General features: G+C 35.9%; 1 protein-coding gene across 2 annotated transcripts in view; it reads right to left on the reverse strand.

The window, feature by feature from the left end:
* LOC130672776 (TSC22 domain family protein 1) overlaps positions 1-15651 on the reverse strand; it is a 67561-nt gene extending 51910 nt beyond the window's left edge. Inside the window, exon 1 of one of the 2 annotated variants that reach the window (XM_057477499.1) lies at positions 15452-15651. The gene's annotated coding sequence lies outside the window, so the exon portion shown is untranslated. The remainder of the gene's footprint in view (positions 1-15451) is intronic. The other variant, XM_057477498.1, reaches the window with a different exon arrangement.
* Between the last annotated feature and the right edge of the window lie 2280 nt (positions 15652-17931).

The following is a 17931-nucleotide window of genomic DNA, read 5'->3' on the forward strand; positions in this document are numbered from 1 at the left end:
ATTGCATAAAATGTAAATAAAATATATAAGTTTATTAACGACAGTAAATGACTTGCCAGGGTATTGACTTATTCACTAGAATATGCCGCCGAACATTAGTCAGCTCACTCTAAATGACAAATTAAACTTTTGAGTGAACTAAAATTGACGTAGTGCCAAACTACACTAAATATTTCCTGCGCCAAAACAATAAAATTTATAAATATTTTATAAAATAAAATTGAGAAGAGCCAGGGGAGGTGACTGTTAATTTAGGCGGCTGTTAAAATTATTAATATTTTTTATGTCAATGATTAATTTATTAATTATTCTATCATTGAATAATTTTGAAAAGTATTTAGTTTTAAAAATAAAATATAAAATTTAATAAATTATTTGTGATTACGGCCATTCTCAGACAGGGCCCTCCCACTTTTTAAAAATTTTCGATGACTTTCAACTGTCACAAGAGTATCAAATCCTTATTAATTAATTAAAAAAAACTTAAAGCATTAATTGAAAAAAGGACAACGTAGTCGTAATTTCACCGATATATAGATTTTTTAAAAAATAATTTACACTTGATATCAATAGAGTTAAACAAAATTCGTTAAAAAAATTTCAGTAAAATCGTCATGTCAATTTTTTGATCCGAATTTTTAAATTTTGTTGGCTAAAAATTCAACAAATTTCGTTTAACTCCCAATTGATATCAATTGCAAGTAATTTTTTTTTAATTCCATATCTCAACGAAATTACGACTACGTTGTCCTTTTTACAATTAAGGTTCTAATTTTTTTTTAATTAATTAATAAAATTTTAATACGGTTATGACAGTTGAAAGTCATTGCGTATTTTTAAAAAGTGGGGGGTACTGTCTGAGGATGCCTTTTGGAGCTGACAATTATGAATTATGACCTATTGAGGTTAAAACATAATAAAATTAAAATATCTGGTCGTTATAAAAAAAATTTACTAATCTCCTTAAGAAGTTATGACTTTAGTGTAAAAATTTGTTTTCTTCAGATCTAAAAATTCTCATAGCGTAAATAATAATGATATTTTTTTTCAATGATTTGAAATTGAGGATTTAATGAAGTTAATATTACAGGTATTGGATTAATTATGTCGGCACCGGGACCAGCATCAAAAACTAATGATGAACCAGAGCCGCATCCCGAAGACGGTGCTACATTTGGTCAAATTGTTCGCTATGTAATGAAGCAAACGAGATACTCCGAAGACAGAGCTGTGAATGCAGTGCTCGAGGTGCTTAATGCTGGTATTGCGGTGAAGAAGATCATTAAAACAGAACGATGTAAATACGTACTTGCAGATAATAGTAAACCTGCACACATAAATTACAAAATACGAGACCCGCGATTCAGCGACGACAGCAGTGACTTTAGTGAATTCAGCGATGATTGACACGGCTATTATACAAATTAAACGTCTTCTAAATACCAGAAACTATTTGTTATAAAATGAAATGAAATAAAATAAATTTATGTATCACGAATCATGAATAAAATATATTTTTTGCTACACAAAATTTAAAAAAAGGTCATCTATCCTCAACTCGTGTTTGTTCTTTTCACGGGGACGTAAGAATGAGATTTACGAGGCACGAAAAAAAAGCCGTCTCACATAACGCCCCAGAGCTCGTCGTCTTGTGTCCACCTGCTTGTACTATATATTCTTACACACACGTACATACGTAGTGAGCAACCACCAGCCAATGGCCTTTACTCGGTCTCAACCTCAACACACTTTGGGAAACTTGAGGACCACCGAGCTCGATAAACAAAACAGAGATAGCTTTAGACACGCGTGTCATTACAAAAAAATTAAAACAGCTAAATAAATAAATAAAATAAAACGCTATTATTAATAGGCAACAGAAAAAAAAATAAAAATAAATGGGAGAAGAAAAAAGGTATTGATAGTCTGAGAAACCTTGGACTCGGACGTGTTTAACGACAAGATTGATTTGATTTCCCGCGAATGCCGTCACTAGTTAGACGACAGACTTACTGGGTTCGCTCGGGAAGTCGATGGACGTGACACCGATCTAAGGCCTGGAGACCAGTGTGGATCACTCGTCAGTCTGTACACGTGTTAGTGTATGTATATCCTATGCTATAGTAGAAATAAGAAAGAACGATGTAATGCGAGAGAGAAACCCGTACAAACTTTTGTCTCCGTCTCTCAAATGTGAGCTGCTGAGAAAAGAGAGGTATTATAGTTGGGCCCATTTATCTGCCGCGTTGAAGCTGATAGTATCTGCGTCCGCGCGAGGTCCTGCCAGTATTTGTCATGGAGATGCGACCTACCGATACGTAGCAGCAACGTCCGCCCCGTAGAATTGCCTCTTTGGTTAAAATTCTCAAGCGTACGACCTGGTAATTTACTGAGCTGAGCGACTCCCATCATACTGTCACTCGATTTCATTCGACTCCCTGCTCTATGCTCTTTTCTTGCTTTGAATATTAACTAAATTTTTACATCAACTGCTTAGTAAATCATTGGTAATTCCGATAAAGTCTCGCCACATCCGGATGTACAGCTTTAAGTAGTAAATAAAAAATATTCAAAGTGAATTACCATAATTTAGTAAATCGCTGTTGTTGCACAGAAGGAGAGGAGAAGATTTTCATGACAAGTTAATTGAAAAAAAAATATTCTCGACACCCTATGGCGAAGGGAATGAGGAAGTCATGTTGGCACGTCGTCGGGAGTCATCACCTTTTACCTCCCATCTTTTAAACTTTATATCCACGCGAAAAGGGCGAGCATTATAACAAGGACGACATAGCACCACGCCGAGAATTTAAGTTATCAAACCTGGTCCAAGCCCCATGAGTTTTGTATTTACTTTTTTTTTACTTCTTATCCCCATCCTTGTCCTCATCCTCATCCTCGACTCCTGCTCCTTCATCTTCTCGGATGCTAGTGGCTCTTGCATGCCATGGAGAAGTATACAAACAAGATACTGCGGAGTCTTTCTTATCGGAGTAGCTGATTAGCTTGCGTAGTTTTGTATACAACATACATTCAGCCAGTTGGTAATGTCTTAATCACGTTTGCCCCGCGTCGACTTTTCAAAAGTCTCTTATCATAATATTTGCGAGATTAACATGAGATTATTATTTTTCTCAGTCGAAAAAATTCTCAAATAATGTCCAGATTAATTACTAACTTTATTGGGTAGAAAAAAAATTAACCAGCCGAAAAACACGGTCTTAATTATTACATTTTTTAATTAAAAATTATCTCGTTAAAAGCGGGAAAAATTATCAATATTAATGACGATATTTTTTCTTAGCCGGTGATAAAATAAAAATTTAATTGAAGCGGTTTTTAGCGGGTCGGTGGCTCCATTGTGATAAAAAATATTATTTTTATTTTTATGTCGCCTGCGTGAATAGACGGGAAGGGGCAGGACCCCTGATCTCTTGTGTGCTGAGATTACACATAATGCTCTGCTCCATCGTCGAAAAGCGTCGTCGGTGGCGCGTACGTCGGCGAGCAAAGACAATAACCCGACCCAGTACCTGTACTCAAAACAAACATCACTCCTCCATTGAAATTCACGGGTTGGGTCCTTTTCATACAACAGCAGCACATTCATTGTCACCTGGGTGTTTGGCAAACAATGAGCGCGCGACATGCCTGGTTGGAACGCGAACGATGAAACCAACTCTCTGCATTCTCGCGACGAACTGGCTTGTGGCTGTCGTATTCACACGAGCACCAGACTCACTTCATACTCCAACTTTGCAGTACATATATATACGAGAACAAATGATCCCCAAGTGTATTTACCGAGTGGTAAGAGACACGGGAAGGTGAACTGGATGCTAACACGTCCATATGAATGCCTCAAGACTCTTTGTCTTTTTTTATTATTTTACTCTCTCTTTTTGTCCTGGCTGGAGCCTCAATAAAAGTCCAATAAAAGTCCTGCTAAGAGACGCAATCATAAATTTATAAATAACTTTTATTCAAAGATAAAATAAAATTCGGCCTTAGAGACGCATATATTTGAGATTAAAGTCGATGAAAGTCACATTTCATTATTCTTATAGATGTCAAAGAGTCGTGAATGGATGTCGCGATGAAAAGAAGTACATGTACATCGTCATTTAGTTCAATATATGCGTACAACCAAAAAGTTCTTTCATCCGGTCCAGATATCATCTCGATGCGCTTTCTTTCTCTCTCTCCCTCTTTCTCTTCTCCTTCTTTTTCCTTTCTTTTCTTATTTATTTTTCTCAGCGGACTGTCTACAAACCAGCGTCGAGCATTCAACATCCAGCATTCAGCGTTCGAAATCGATGCGACGACGCTTAGCTGTAGATGTACGGGACACTGGGAATCATTAGGAGCACCCGAGACGCATTCCATTATTTTTCAGTCTCCGGCATTTATTAGTCGCTTATCAGATTCTGATTTGTGTCCGACTGTCCGTCCAACAAGAAACTATCGAGCTTTAGTATTACATATATAAATATAAGGATGAGGAATTTTTTATAAGATGACTCCCGACCTCGCGGTAATTATTTTTATTACCACTCCGGTGATAACTTTTACTTAAAGATAATCCCAGAGTCATCAGCTCACTGTTTTATTTCGCGATTTAATTTCAGAAGGCAGGGGCATAAAGGAATAACAATAAAAATATAAATAATGTTCTGGTAGGCTGAAGATTGTTTAAAATTAAGATTTAACGACGGCAATTCAACTACGTCTTCACAGCTCAGCACATATTTTTGTGACGTTGTTAGATCGTTGTTAAATCGTTTTCTCAGTCCACCAAACTGGATAGCTCATGCTATAATCCACTCACAGGGCTCATTCTTTCTTTATTTTTTATTTTATTATTTTTTATCTCTTTGACTCTCTCGAGATTCTCAACAACTGAGCAGGGACATCGAGAGTTATCGTGTGGTCCAACTCGGTTACACCACTACGGGCAGTGTACAGTGACTTGGGGAATTTACACTCGAGATTTTCGTGGCCAGTGATCCCACGAGAGTCATCGTCATCATCGTCGTCATCATAATCATAATCGTGATCATGATCACTCGGTTTATTATTGACTCTATCCTATTATTATTATGTTTTTCTCATCATTTATAACATCCGTACTTATTCTACAGATACTGAGTCTTTGTATCGTTTATTTAAACTTTTTTTTTTTCACGGTCAGTTCAAACGACTCGCTACCGACTCAACACGACCGGAGACTACATGTCTGGGCAAATTGTTGGAGACAAGCCCACGTGTTTTCGCCCATACCGTCCCAATCATTTTCAATTTGCTTTATTCTAAGAGACTAAAAATAATTTCCTTACTCACTTTAACAAATAAATACATTTCAATCCTCATGCTCAAACAATTTTACCAGCAAATTTATTTAAATAATCATCAAAGGGATATTATACGCTACAAAAGGATCAGATATTTTGATTTGTTGTTTTAACTAACAATTGTACTAACTAATAATTGTCAGCTTCATTATTAATCACAACACGGGAAAAAGAGCACACACAAAAAAAAAATTCTCGACTGAAGGTAAATATTCTTGATTCAAGAAAATTTTTTTGGAGACCTAAATTTTCTTAGATAAAGTTGAAATCTTCTCCAACCAAGACGAATTCTTTTGGCTCAAGAAAATCTTGACTTGTTACCCGAAAACGTTTGTCTTCAAAAATATTTTCTTGACTCAAGATATCTGTTTTTTCTGTGCAACTGAAAAATGATAGTTTCTACAGTAAAAAAGGCTTTCGGGGCAAAAATCTTTAAACATTAAAGTTTAAAATGTAATTTTAGAAATTTGTTATAGTAATAAAATTAATACAATTTTAAGCAGCAAATTTTACAGTTTAAATCGACAATATCGAGTTTGAAACTGAATATTTGTTATTTCTGTAAAATTTACTGATAAAAAATGTAATTTTTACAGTTTCAAACTCGGAGCGCTTCACTACTATACGAAACTGTAATTTTTCAACTGCTCTTTTTTCCGTGAAATAATCTATTAAATTTTATATTTTATTTTTAAAACTAAATACTTTTCAAAATTATTCAATGACAGAATAATTAATAAATTAATCATTGACATAAAAAATATTAATAATTTTAACAGCCGCCTAAATTAACAGTCACCTCCCCTGGCTCTTTTCAATTTTATTTTATAAAATATTTATAAATTTTATTGTTTTGGCGCAGGAAATATTTAGTGTAGTTTGGCACTACGTCAATTTTAGTTCACTCAAAAGTTTAATTTGTCATTTAGAGTGAGCTGACTAATGTTCGGCGGCATATTCTAGTGAATAAGTCAATACCCTGGCAAGTCATTTACTGTCGTTAATAAACTTATATATTTTATTTCCATTTTATGCAATTTCGCAAAGTTTTATTTTTATCATATCAAAAGGTTACACCGTCAACATAATCAATTTCATAAGTATAATAAATTTTCTTTGAAAATGTGACTCCTCCAGCAAATTATATACAGAAGACACGTTAAATTTTTAAATTTCATAAAAATTGCCTTTACCTCTAATAATATTGAGACAAACTCCCCTTCAATTGCATACCATTTTTTTTTTCACTTAAAATTTTTCTGAGAAAATTTCAATTGACGTATCCTCTACTCCAAACACGACTACTGGTTTTTTAATCAACGATAAATAAATTTTTTACAAAATAATTTAAGAGTCCCAGAGTATGTATAAGAATATATGTAATATAATAATAAAGAAACGCGTATGGGAGATAAGAAAGATGTTGGCACGAATTCTTGTTGGGTTCAGGCGGCGATCTCGAGTGATTTATCGACGTCTTGAAGGGGAGGGACGAAATGCAAATTTCACCGATGTGAACCTCAAGACCCACTACTACTACCTTCTCTCTTCATCTTCATCTCCATCTACTTCTTTTGCTTCATCTTATAAACATACATACACACACTCATATATTTATATACATATATATGTACATCCTCATGTCCGACCCTTGAGGACCGTCCCTGGAAAGAGCGATCCATTGTCTTACGCCTATTTATCTCATGGTGCCGGTCCGCCTGTGAATATATATATATATACATATACAATATATACATATATACATTCAAGTATTTCCTTTACTTTCAACTCAGCTCTCAAAACAAATCTTTATGTATCTCATCATTGCATCACACACGCAATGTATCGTGCGTTCTCGTTCAATCATAAATATTACATATTTATTTACTTATCATAATAACAATTGTTGTGTTGCTCATATTAGCCACAAGAGTCCCGATGGGAGTAAAGTGGAGGTTTACAAAGTAAAATTTTTTTATCCTGAGATAAAAATATCGGGTTGTCAATTTAAGAGCAAGTGGAGTTAAAAAAGCCAGCGTTGCCAGAAAGACGTTGCAGAGATATATAGTCATACTGTTCGGTGTGTATATATGTGAAGCTAATGCAAGAAAGTGTTTGCCCGAAGGCCGGCGTGCATGTGATATGCCGCGGTCTTTTCCACGATAGAGCCTGTACTGGATGTACTGGTTGGTATGGAGCAAGTAAACCGTGTAGTCTATAGAGCTGAGGTTGAGCGTTCGGCATATAAATATACCAAATGTATAGTCACTCGATCGGGTTTAGCATCGTCGCTGCGCTGGATATATCGGGGACAGTGTTGTTGGTGCCTTGCCGCCCGTACATTGCCCAAGTGCATTACACAGAGGAGAAAATAAACCGAGACATATCAAAGGCAACCAACAGGCAAATACATGCTTCGTAGGATGCTCAAAGGATCCTCAGAGCTGCCTCTAGAAGGGTTTCACTATTCAAGGGCTTCTTATTCCCTTTTTATATGCATACATATAGATGACTGTGTGTGTGTGTATGTATATTTTATATTTGAAAGATAAAATAAGAAAGTTTAGAATTATATTGATGGTGATATAGGATGACAGAGGAAGTAGATGAGTGATAAATATCGCTGAGCCAATGAATTATGGGATAGACATTTTTTATAAATCTGTCACGTGCGGAGCCTTGTTATAGATATTTTTATCCGGTGGCTTTGCCTTTCACGATTTAGCGGAGAAACCTCTAGACTTTAGACGCTTCCGTTTCATCCATATAGACTCCCACGTCATCCTCTCTGTCGCTATATTAAACTATTTATTATTATTTTTTATTTCCAGTTGATGATGACAGTTTTTGATGTAAAAAATTTCTGATGAAGAGATGATTTATATTAATTATCTCAAATTAACTAAATGATGTCTATTTAATTTATTTTTTTTTGTAAAAAAATTCGGTGAATTTTTCTAAGTAAAAAAAAAAATTTTTATTTGATATTACTGTGAAACGGGTGTCATTTCTTGGTGATAATTTAGGTGAAATTGAGATGCGCTGGTAAATAAAGGAAAGATAAAGTGCCGGTTTTGCAGTGTCATTGGTTAGGCGGTCGACTATGTCGAGTCGAGGTCTGTGGAGAACTGGTGAGCTGGTGAGATTATAAAAAAAATAATAAAAGTAATAAGGAAGAGTGTACGCAGAGCAGTAGAGGATAGGAGTTGAGGACGCGAAATAATATAATGAGAGTAAGTAAGTAAGGAGATGAGAAAAAGTTGGGTAGAAAAAAAAATGAGCATAAAGAAGAGGAGGAATTTCTCGAGCAATAAAACGCACGCGAGTACCGTACCAGTGGAGCCGAAATGCACTGAGCGTAAAACAGCCGTGACAAGGGGAAGAATAAAAGAAGAAAATTAAGATGAAGAAAGATGGGAGCGAATATTATGGGTGATGAAGATCCGAGTCGCAGGAGAGCAGAGTCAGGCTTTAAAAAAACTACGAGTTGAGGTCCGCTGAAATCCTACGCGTATTATTATATTAATATATAAAGATGGTATATGTTCGGAGATGAGTGTGCACTTGCATTGGGTGACTTGATATATATATATACATGACAGAAATTTGTTTAGAGGTCGTATTATTAGGCGGTCGTGTGTCTTATTGGTGCGCGATGATGATGACGGTTATGACGGTTTAGTTATTGAGACACAGGCGAAGTTTAAAAGCTATTTTGCGACACTTTATGAGATGATGTAGTAACACCGAGAGTGTTCATACGTTATTATTATCGGTGGTCGTTTATTCGGTGCGTTCGTACGCGGTCGATTGACCCGTGAATAAGCGGGACCGAGGTGGCTAAGTAATGAAGTGGATGAGAGCAGTAAAGTACCGCGTCGAGTTTATAATACTGAGAGGCGTAATCGAATTTGGGCCTCGACTAATAAAAATAAAAATAAACCGATACTTTTAAGTGCATACGTATTACTTACCTAACAAATTCCCAGCTTGACATGTTTTATTATATCGCTGGGAATATTTTATTAGACGGGAATAAAGAGCCCCTGCCGTTAATTCTTTATTATCTGGAGTCCTTGGGATTTCACGCAAAGTCCAAGTTCTTAATGCTTGAGCCGTAAAAAAAAATTGGTCCATTTAAATCAAAAGTTCCGAGTTTCGAGAACTATCTGTTAGAGTTTATAAAATATTGCAGTCATTTTTAAAAGTTTAATTGCGTTGTTCGGTTCAATTAAAGACTTTCAAGTCTTTATTGACCGCACGGGCAAAAGTATTGTTATTATAACGATTTCGTTATCGTAATGACATAGATTTATTTATAGCAGCGAATCTATTGGTTATTACGTATATTGTAACGATAAATTAAATTCGTGAGCAAAAAAATTTCTGATCAATTATTCTGTTACAGAGTAAAGAAAAAAAATTCTGCTTGCGCAATAAATTTAATAGGATTGTGAAGTTTTGAATTGACAAATAATACAATCACTTTTTTTTAGTAATTAATAAAACCCCCAGAGTTGGAATTAAAATTTAAATTATCAAAGGAAATAATTCGATTGAAAACATAAATTTAATTCAACTTTTGTTGGTATTTTCAATCCTACCAAACAGATTCTCTGTATAAAATTGCGCCAAGTACACGTTTAAAATTTTGTACAAATAAAAAAAAATTCTTTTTTACAAAAAAAATAAATCAAATCGAAAAAATACCAAGTACCTGATATAATTCGAAATCATGGGAAACATTTTTATAAAATTAAAAAAAAAATTGAATAAAAAAATTTCAATGTAGAGGAGGGGGGGGGGCAAAAGGGGGTAGGGTAGGCACAACGGGGTACCCCCAAAATTTTATGAAAAAAAATTTTATATTTTAAATGGTTTTTAAACATTCAAAAATCACTTCTGTAAATATAATTAAGCGTTACTTTGAATTTTTTTTGGTAAACTTTTTCAAAAATCAATTGTCAGTTGAAAAATATTAATGACGTTTGTTTTATGATAAAAACTATTAAAAATTCTTTTCTTCTTTTGTCTCCAATAAACATGTAATATATAAATTTTCTTCATGTAAATTACTTACAAAAAAATTCAACTTAATCAAATTCGTTTAAAATCCAGAAATTTTTTTTTTTACCTTTTTTAGGGGGTACCCCACTTTGCCCGCAGAAATGAAAAAATTTTTTTTTCAATGGTAACTGAAAATTTCTTCTATTTACTTTGAATATCATTAAAAAAAAAAGATTTAGCGTATTTGAGTCCTCGAAAACATGGTATTTCCTTAAGTACCCCCTTTTGCCCCTCCCTCCCCTACTTGGTGTGCCTATAAACTGAAAAAAAGGATATCTTTTAATTTTATTATATAGAAATTTAATTCGACTTTTGTTGGTATTTTAAATTGATTGGAGAGTACAGCAGGTAGATATTATTGAAATACTTTTGAAATCTTGATATTGGTCGGTACGTAATCAAAGAATAATTTACTCAGTTTTTGTTCCGAGCTGACATGGTAGATTTTTGTGGTGTTCATGGACTTTGTCACCCTCTCGGACTTTGTTTCTTGGACTGTAACATCGTGAGGGCACGACAGAGTTTTATTTAGTCCGTTTGCACATGGTCGTTCGGCGAGTAGAGGTAGTCGAGAGTCGTCTTGGTTCTGTTTGTGACTGCAGTAAGATCGATTGCACGAGTAGAGGCAAACACCCCGTAGCAGCTTATATAAGGCCGCTGTTGACCGTCACTCTTATATTCCTTTGTCCCTCTTAACAGCCAGCTCTCTTTAGCAGCTACTCAGCCTTACTCAGTCTCACTGGCTCCTTGTCCCGATGTGCCGATACTGCTGTACTTCACCCGGCTCTTGTGCTCGTTACTTCTTATCCGCGGATACCTCTTCCAGCTCTCAATAAACGATGAGAAGAGTCCGTGTCGCCGAGTAGAGGCTGCCGAGCACCAGAGAATAGAGTGACGGGTGCCGCGCAACCGGACGCATTGTTCTTTACTCCTCAAGACATAAAAGACATTAAAGACAAAATCAAAGCAAGGGCGGTGGGGGAGTTTTTCTTATTTCAGACATACGTCCAAGGACTACTCAGACGCCGACGGATGCTCTCGCTCGGATGCTTTCAAAAATAAATAAAAATCTGTATGGGTAAAAAAATAATTTATAACTGGGAATTCTTTTCATCCTTAACTTTGAATAGTATAAAAAAGTTTTTAAGTTAAATTGGCAGAAAGTCGGCATACATATATATATATTTTATTTACTAAGAGAGTAGATTCCGAGTTCAGATCATCAGCCTCAGCACCAGCAGAGTGCGAAGGCGTAATTCACGAGGCGTGAAGCCCGTTAGATTATTCAAAGGGACGAGGACAATTAAAGCGAGAATAGTGTATGTGTCTCGAGGGGGAGTTGCAGTTGAGTATATTATATAGAGAAAGGAAAAGGAAGAGAGTTTAACAGACAGCAGGAGACAAAGTGGCGACGCCGGATGCTAATTACCCGAAGCAATTAACCGAATAAAGTGAGACTGAGAAAAGTATCATCCTTTACAGTCTACTGCCAGAGTCTTTCTATCCTTCTTCGTCGTTTAACCTGCTATTGCTCTACTCGACTACATCTTATATCCTACATGTATATATATATTATATACTTAACTCTGCCGCTGACGCAGTTGGAACCGGCGAGCCAATTATTCGAACGTCTTCACTCCCGGGGCGCCTGAACGACCTGCCGTGTCTATACAGCATCTCTGGACCACTATACTCAGAGATATATCTTTCATCCTGCTCCTTACGTATTCTCAGTTCTCTGGGCACTACTCTCTTACTCAGGCCACCGGGACAAGGATAAATTTGCACCGGAGATTCGGCAGGGGCTCGGTCTCTAACTCGATCGAGCATCCAAGATCTGGTAGCAGCTCTTGGTTCTTTTCTTCACTGCTGCCTCCTCGAGAAACTTCTCCAGCTCTCGAGTCCCAATGTGCGAGTTTAAAAGTTCCTCGTTACTTTTGACTTACTCTTATTCTTTATCCCCATCTCCTCACTCTTTTCTTATTATTTTATTTCAGACTTGAGTTGCTTCGACTTCTTCCTCGATATCTGTGTGTAATGCTTATAGTCACGCCGCAGAGTCACGTTTCTACGAATGAGAGTTACTTACTCACTTATTTACTTGGTTGATACTTAAAAACTTTTATTTTTTTATTGTTCAGTATGAATTTTTATATCCCAGCAAAAAGAAGGCTCAATAAATAGAGAGAGATAATAAAATTTACGTGATGCTAAAGAATTTACTGGCGAGGAAGTAAAAAAGTATTTGGAGAATGCTCACAAGAAGAGGAGAGTATTAAAATATATCCAGTAGCTGCAGCAAACTGTGTTTATGTGTAAGTAAATACATAAGTAAGTGAGTATAAGAGTGGGGATTTAATAAAATCAATATTAATTGCCGGGCCACGCTGATGGTTCCCGCGCGCGACGATGCCCGTGTTGAATATTCAAGCGACAAACCGAGCGGCCAGTATCCCGGTAAAAAAAGCCGTTTATGGCCTCGGCGTTGCGTTGCGCCCGGTTTTTATCCAACCCGGTTCTCCACTCGAGCCTCCTCAGTCGATTGATGCTGTGGCTGATGCTTCTACAGCGAGGCTTGATGATACTCAGATGCTATTCCTCCTCTTTATTTTATTATTTCTCAAATAATTTCTCTCTCGAGCAACAGGCGAATCAGCTACCGTCATCGATGATCGGTAAAACCTACGTCGGTGTTCAATCCAACGAGATATTGACCACCGGTGGTCTCCCTTTTCGTACCTCAACATTTACGATTGATTAATTAATATAACGATCCTTTGCCATTTTCATTGGTAAGAAAAACAGTTTGGCAGCTACCACGACATCTCGGGTCTAGAGACATCGGGCATTGGCTAACGAACGCCCAAAAACCTCCGGCTGGGTTTTAATCCAATCAACTCTCGAACAGCTAGACGACTAAAATAAAAAATTTATTGATCAAATATTCGGGCTTCTTACACTTCTTAAACTGCTGTAGCATCGCTAATTCAATTTTTACTTTTTGAGAAGCGAAAAGAGAAAAAAAAAGTCAATAAATATTTTTTATTACCGATTTCATGAATAATTTTTTAATGTATATTTTAAAATAATATAACGCTGGGGATTTTTTATTCTCGTATCCTAATACTCTGCGCAGTGCGAAGGCTCTAAATTTCAATGGCGTGAAATTACGCCCTGGTGGCCTGTCATTATCCCCGCTTAGCCATCAAAACCGATCCCCTTAAATTAACGGTAGCCCTTAACTGCAGACGTCTCGATCTTGTTACACTCAACGCCTCTGCCCGCTCTTAAATATTAACATTAAACACGAGTTTACTCTACCCTGCTGGTTCTCATTATCATTGGCGCATAAAAAAATTTACTTTCATCTCTCAAAAGAGACTGGATCATTATCAATCCATATGTGTATTGAATGTATAACAATTGGGTGACAATTGTTTCATTAATTTATTGGATTTATCGAACACGCGAAACATAATTTTTTTTGTTTCAATAATAAGCGTCCAAGAAATTGAGGGCAGTAGAATAAGAAGGGGTGGCTGGAAATGGACAATGGATTAATGAAGAGAAAATCTGAAAATTTTGACATTTTGCTTTTAGAGAATATAGGTCTTTAGAAATATTTCTATGATAAGTGACACGTAACTTTTCGTCTGTTGGGAATAACCCATCACAATACAAACGTTTTTTGTTCATTATAGTGGCCACTAGTAGGAAACACCCGAAAAAGTCCTAAGATAAATTGATTTTCTGAGTTCAGATCCATATGAGGGTGGGTGGAAATGGGTGTCGATGATTCTCTATGAAGAGTGGCCTGTAACTTTCCTTCTGTTGGGAATAACCCATCACAATATAAACGTTTTTTGTTCATTAAAGTGGCCTCTAGTAGGAAACACCCGAAAAAGTCCTAAGATAAATTTATTTTCTGAGTTCAGACCCATATGAGGATAAATGAGGATATAAGGCTGTCTACTCATTTTCATGAAGAGTAGCCCATAACTTCGCTCCTGTTTGGAATAACTCAGCACAATATGAACGTTTTTTATTCATTATGATGCTCTCTAGTACGAAAAGCTGTAAAAAGCCCAGAAAATTTTATTTTGATGATGAGGATGATGCTGTCTGCGGATTTTAATAAAAAGCGTCTTGCAGATTCGCTCTTTTCGTTAGCGCGAAACTCTTTTTTTAATCATTTGAGATATTTTAGGATACAATTTATAAATTTTATAACTAAGAAACATTATTTTCATCATCTATGTATGCATACATGTATGCGGAAATATATAATACAAAAATTTCTAAAAATATGCAAAAAATATTTTATAATGACGGTCGTGTGTTTATACCAGAACAAATAAATAAAAAAGTCCCGTTTCGCGGTGTAATCTCGGTGTCATAATCACCATGCAAATGCTATCCGGGTTTTTCAAGTCATCTCTTTATCCGCGGGCATGCGACAAGAGTATATGTATATATAATACTCAGTACTTTGTAGTATATAGAGTTGAATGAGACGAGACAAAACGGGAAACCGAGACGAAAGCTGAGGCTTCTTTTTAAAGGTAAAGAGTGGTGGCTTGTCACGCTGATCGGCCAAGCCATTCACGGTATTATCCCGTGATTTAGCGTCCAATCCGAGCACAACTAACGTCTGCTGTGACGGAGCTAAAAGTAAAGAGTGATCCAACTCAAGCCAGGAAGCAGCCATTGTCCTGCTATCCCCGTATCACTCTCTCATCCTCCATCACCGTCATTTCTTTCTGCTACACTTCATCATTTGCCTTTTTTACTTCTTTATTTATTTTTTTTTGAATTTGTTACGCTCGAGTTAATGCATTTAATCCAACAACGTACGCGGTATTATAACTACTAAATTTATCAAAAAATTTAAATTAAATATTGCGTACATGGAAGATAGTTTACGCGCGATAGATTGTGTCGATAAAAAAAATCGAACAAACGAGTCATGCTGCACATTTAGATTGTTTGTTACTTTGTTATTATATTTTTTACCTTTTTTAATTTTTACTCACCGGTGATATGAACTGCGTGCAAAAAGGCGTGGATCTCAGCGGGCGTTCTTCAGGTAGTGTGTGTATAGTTAGTGACTCTGTAGCCAGGTTCGAATCCTCAAGAAAAATAGAAGATTAAGACCAAGATGAAGGGCGCGGAGTAGATGCACATGGCTAGATCTTATCTTCCGATGTGTTGTTGGCTGCATTGTGTTGCTGATCGTTGCCGCACTCATGTTGTTAGTTAACCTACGAACAAAATTTTAAAATACCTTGTAGACCAGTTTTCACATATTTTAAATTTATTCATCAGTTTCCATATAAATAATATATTAAATTTAATAAAAAATATTACAGATTTTTAAATTTATGTTCTGTATATTTTATACGAGAGAAAGCCGCGTAAAAGAGGGTAATTTCAAATTTTAAAAATTTATTCTTCGGGTTTTTGAAGAAAATTTTTAAATATATGTGATTTATAAGTGTGAACGCTAGTGGGAAATGTGATAAAACATAAGAAATGTATTTTTTATTTTTAATTTATGCCAGCCGAAGAAAATATTAGATATGTTTTATATTAAGGATATCTCTATTAAGAAAAAATTTAAAAAATATTATACTGTGTAACGGAAAAAAAATTGAACCCAAACGGTTATTGCTTTCGTGGGGACTCCAGGTTAAATGTAGAGTAAAATATGTTGATAGCTTAAACTCTCAATGCTGCTTTTTTTAACGTAAGTAAAACTAGAGCAAAAAATCTGACAATTCTAGCGGCTCAGAAGTAACTGAAGTGTGTGAAAAAATTAGACCCACAGCTAGGGGATTTATAGAAGCTCAGGAATTTCTGAATGTACCATGGGTTGAAAGCCTGAATTATTATCGCGGCTCTTTGTAAAAATTTAAGCAGACGTAAAAAATTAAATGCCGAAAATCACTCCTACGATAATTTTTACTAATTTATAATATTTTTAGTCAGCTATAATTTTAGAGAAGTGTTTTTTTTTAAACGAATTTATAAAAAATAATAATTTTCAATAGAATAATTTGTTGTAATAAGCCTTCTAGGAAATGCGGGCTGTAAACCAACATTTAAAATTTTTTATTTCCGTAAGCATAGAAATTTTATCATCTCTATCTACGATTGTAAGTAATTTCCTGTATAAGAAAGTTTTTCCCGTCATTAAAAGTAGCATCTGTATAATCGACGGGGTTCCATCAAAAGGTGTTCTCCAGTAATTGGCTGACACAAACCCAGTAATTAATAACCATTTAAGAAGAACAAGATGACTGGTTATTTTGTTCCTGACCAACAACCTTATCCTTTGTTTTCTTTCGTACCGTTTATTTCTTCCGAGTACCGTATTACCACATTGCACTTTTATAATAAATTTCAGTAAACAAAATTACAACCGACATTCCTGGATTCTGCTTGTCATGGTCCAAATAATCAATCCTCAATTACCGGTGCAATCAACTCATCTCCTCAAAAACACGATTCTCCGAGCATGCTCAAGAAAATGAATAAAGACCCCAGAGTAAGATCCAGAAAAATAAAACGGTTTGACTGAGATCCATCGCCGGAATCAAAAGCTTAACATCGAGCCCAGTTATATATTTCTTGGGGAGATATAAATTAGAGGATCGAGCTGAGTGTAACAGGGCCGGATTGGGTGGGTAAAACCGCATACACACCGCGAGTATAAAAGCATATCTGGCTAGTGTATAGTAGAGGGTATTGTAGTAGTTGCAGTAGAAGACTACTACCACGACTGTGGAAACTAACTCGAGCATGTCGAAAAGTAATGGTGTGGTCACAGACTCTCGGGATGTGTTTCTTTGCGTTTTATAAACTCCTAACTTCTCCCCTTAATGTATCCTCTCAACATATTCTACACTCTACACTCTTTGGTCTTTGAGGTTAAAGTCGTTAGAGGCCAACTCGAGTAGCTTGGCATTTTACACATACATATTCATATATATCTACATACATACACAGATCCCTATATTTATAGGTGTAGTTATACCTATACCTATATCTACCTTGTTCCTTATATTATTTCCTCATCTCTTCACGTCCCCTTTTAAAATATCTACGTGCTGTCCGCTCACCGCGAATTCTCTGGTCGGCAGCCTATTGCTGTTGCCTCAGAATTCCCAACGCCTCTGATCGTGCGTCGATATCTTCTTGGCATTAGTCCCTTATTCGCTTAGTAATCTTTGTGGTAAATCCACCTGCTAATAGTTGCCGATTGAATATATATATATGATCGGATGTATATTCGTACGTTCAATCAGTAAGTCAGTCAGACATACAGACATACAGACATTAAAAAGGGCTAAAGCTACTCTATTGATGATTATTCCAATATACCTTAAGTTAAAATCAACTGTTGAGGCGATACGATACACGAGTTGAGAGCCAACTGTTGGGAATATGTTTATATGAGACAGAAAGAGTGCCCAAGCCGCCATTGCAGCCGGACTCTCATCATCAAGATTGG

This window comes from Microplitis mediator, chromosome 8 (assembly GCF_029852145.1).
Source record: "Microplitis mediator isolate UGA2020A chromosome 8, iyMicMedi2.1, whole genome shotgun sequence".
NCBI lineage: Eukaryota > Metazoa > Arthropoda > Insecta > Hymenoptera > Braconidae > Microplitis > Microplitis mediator.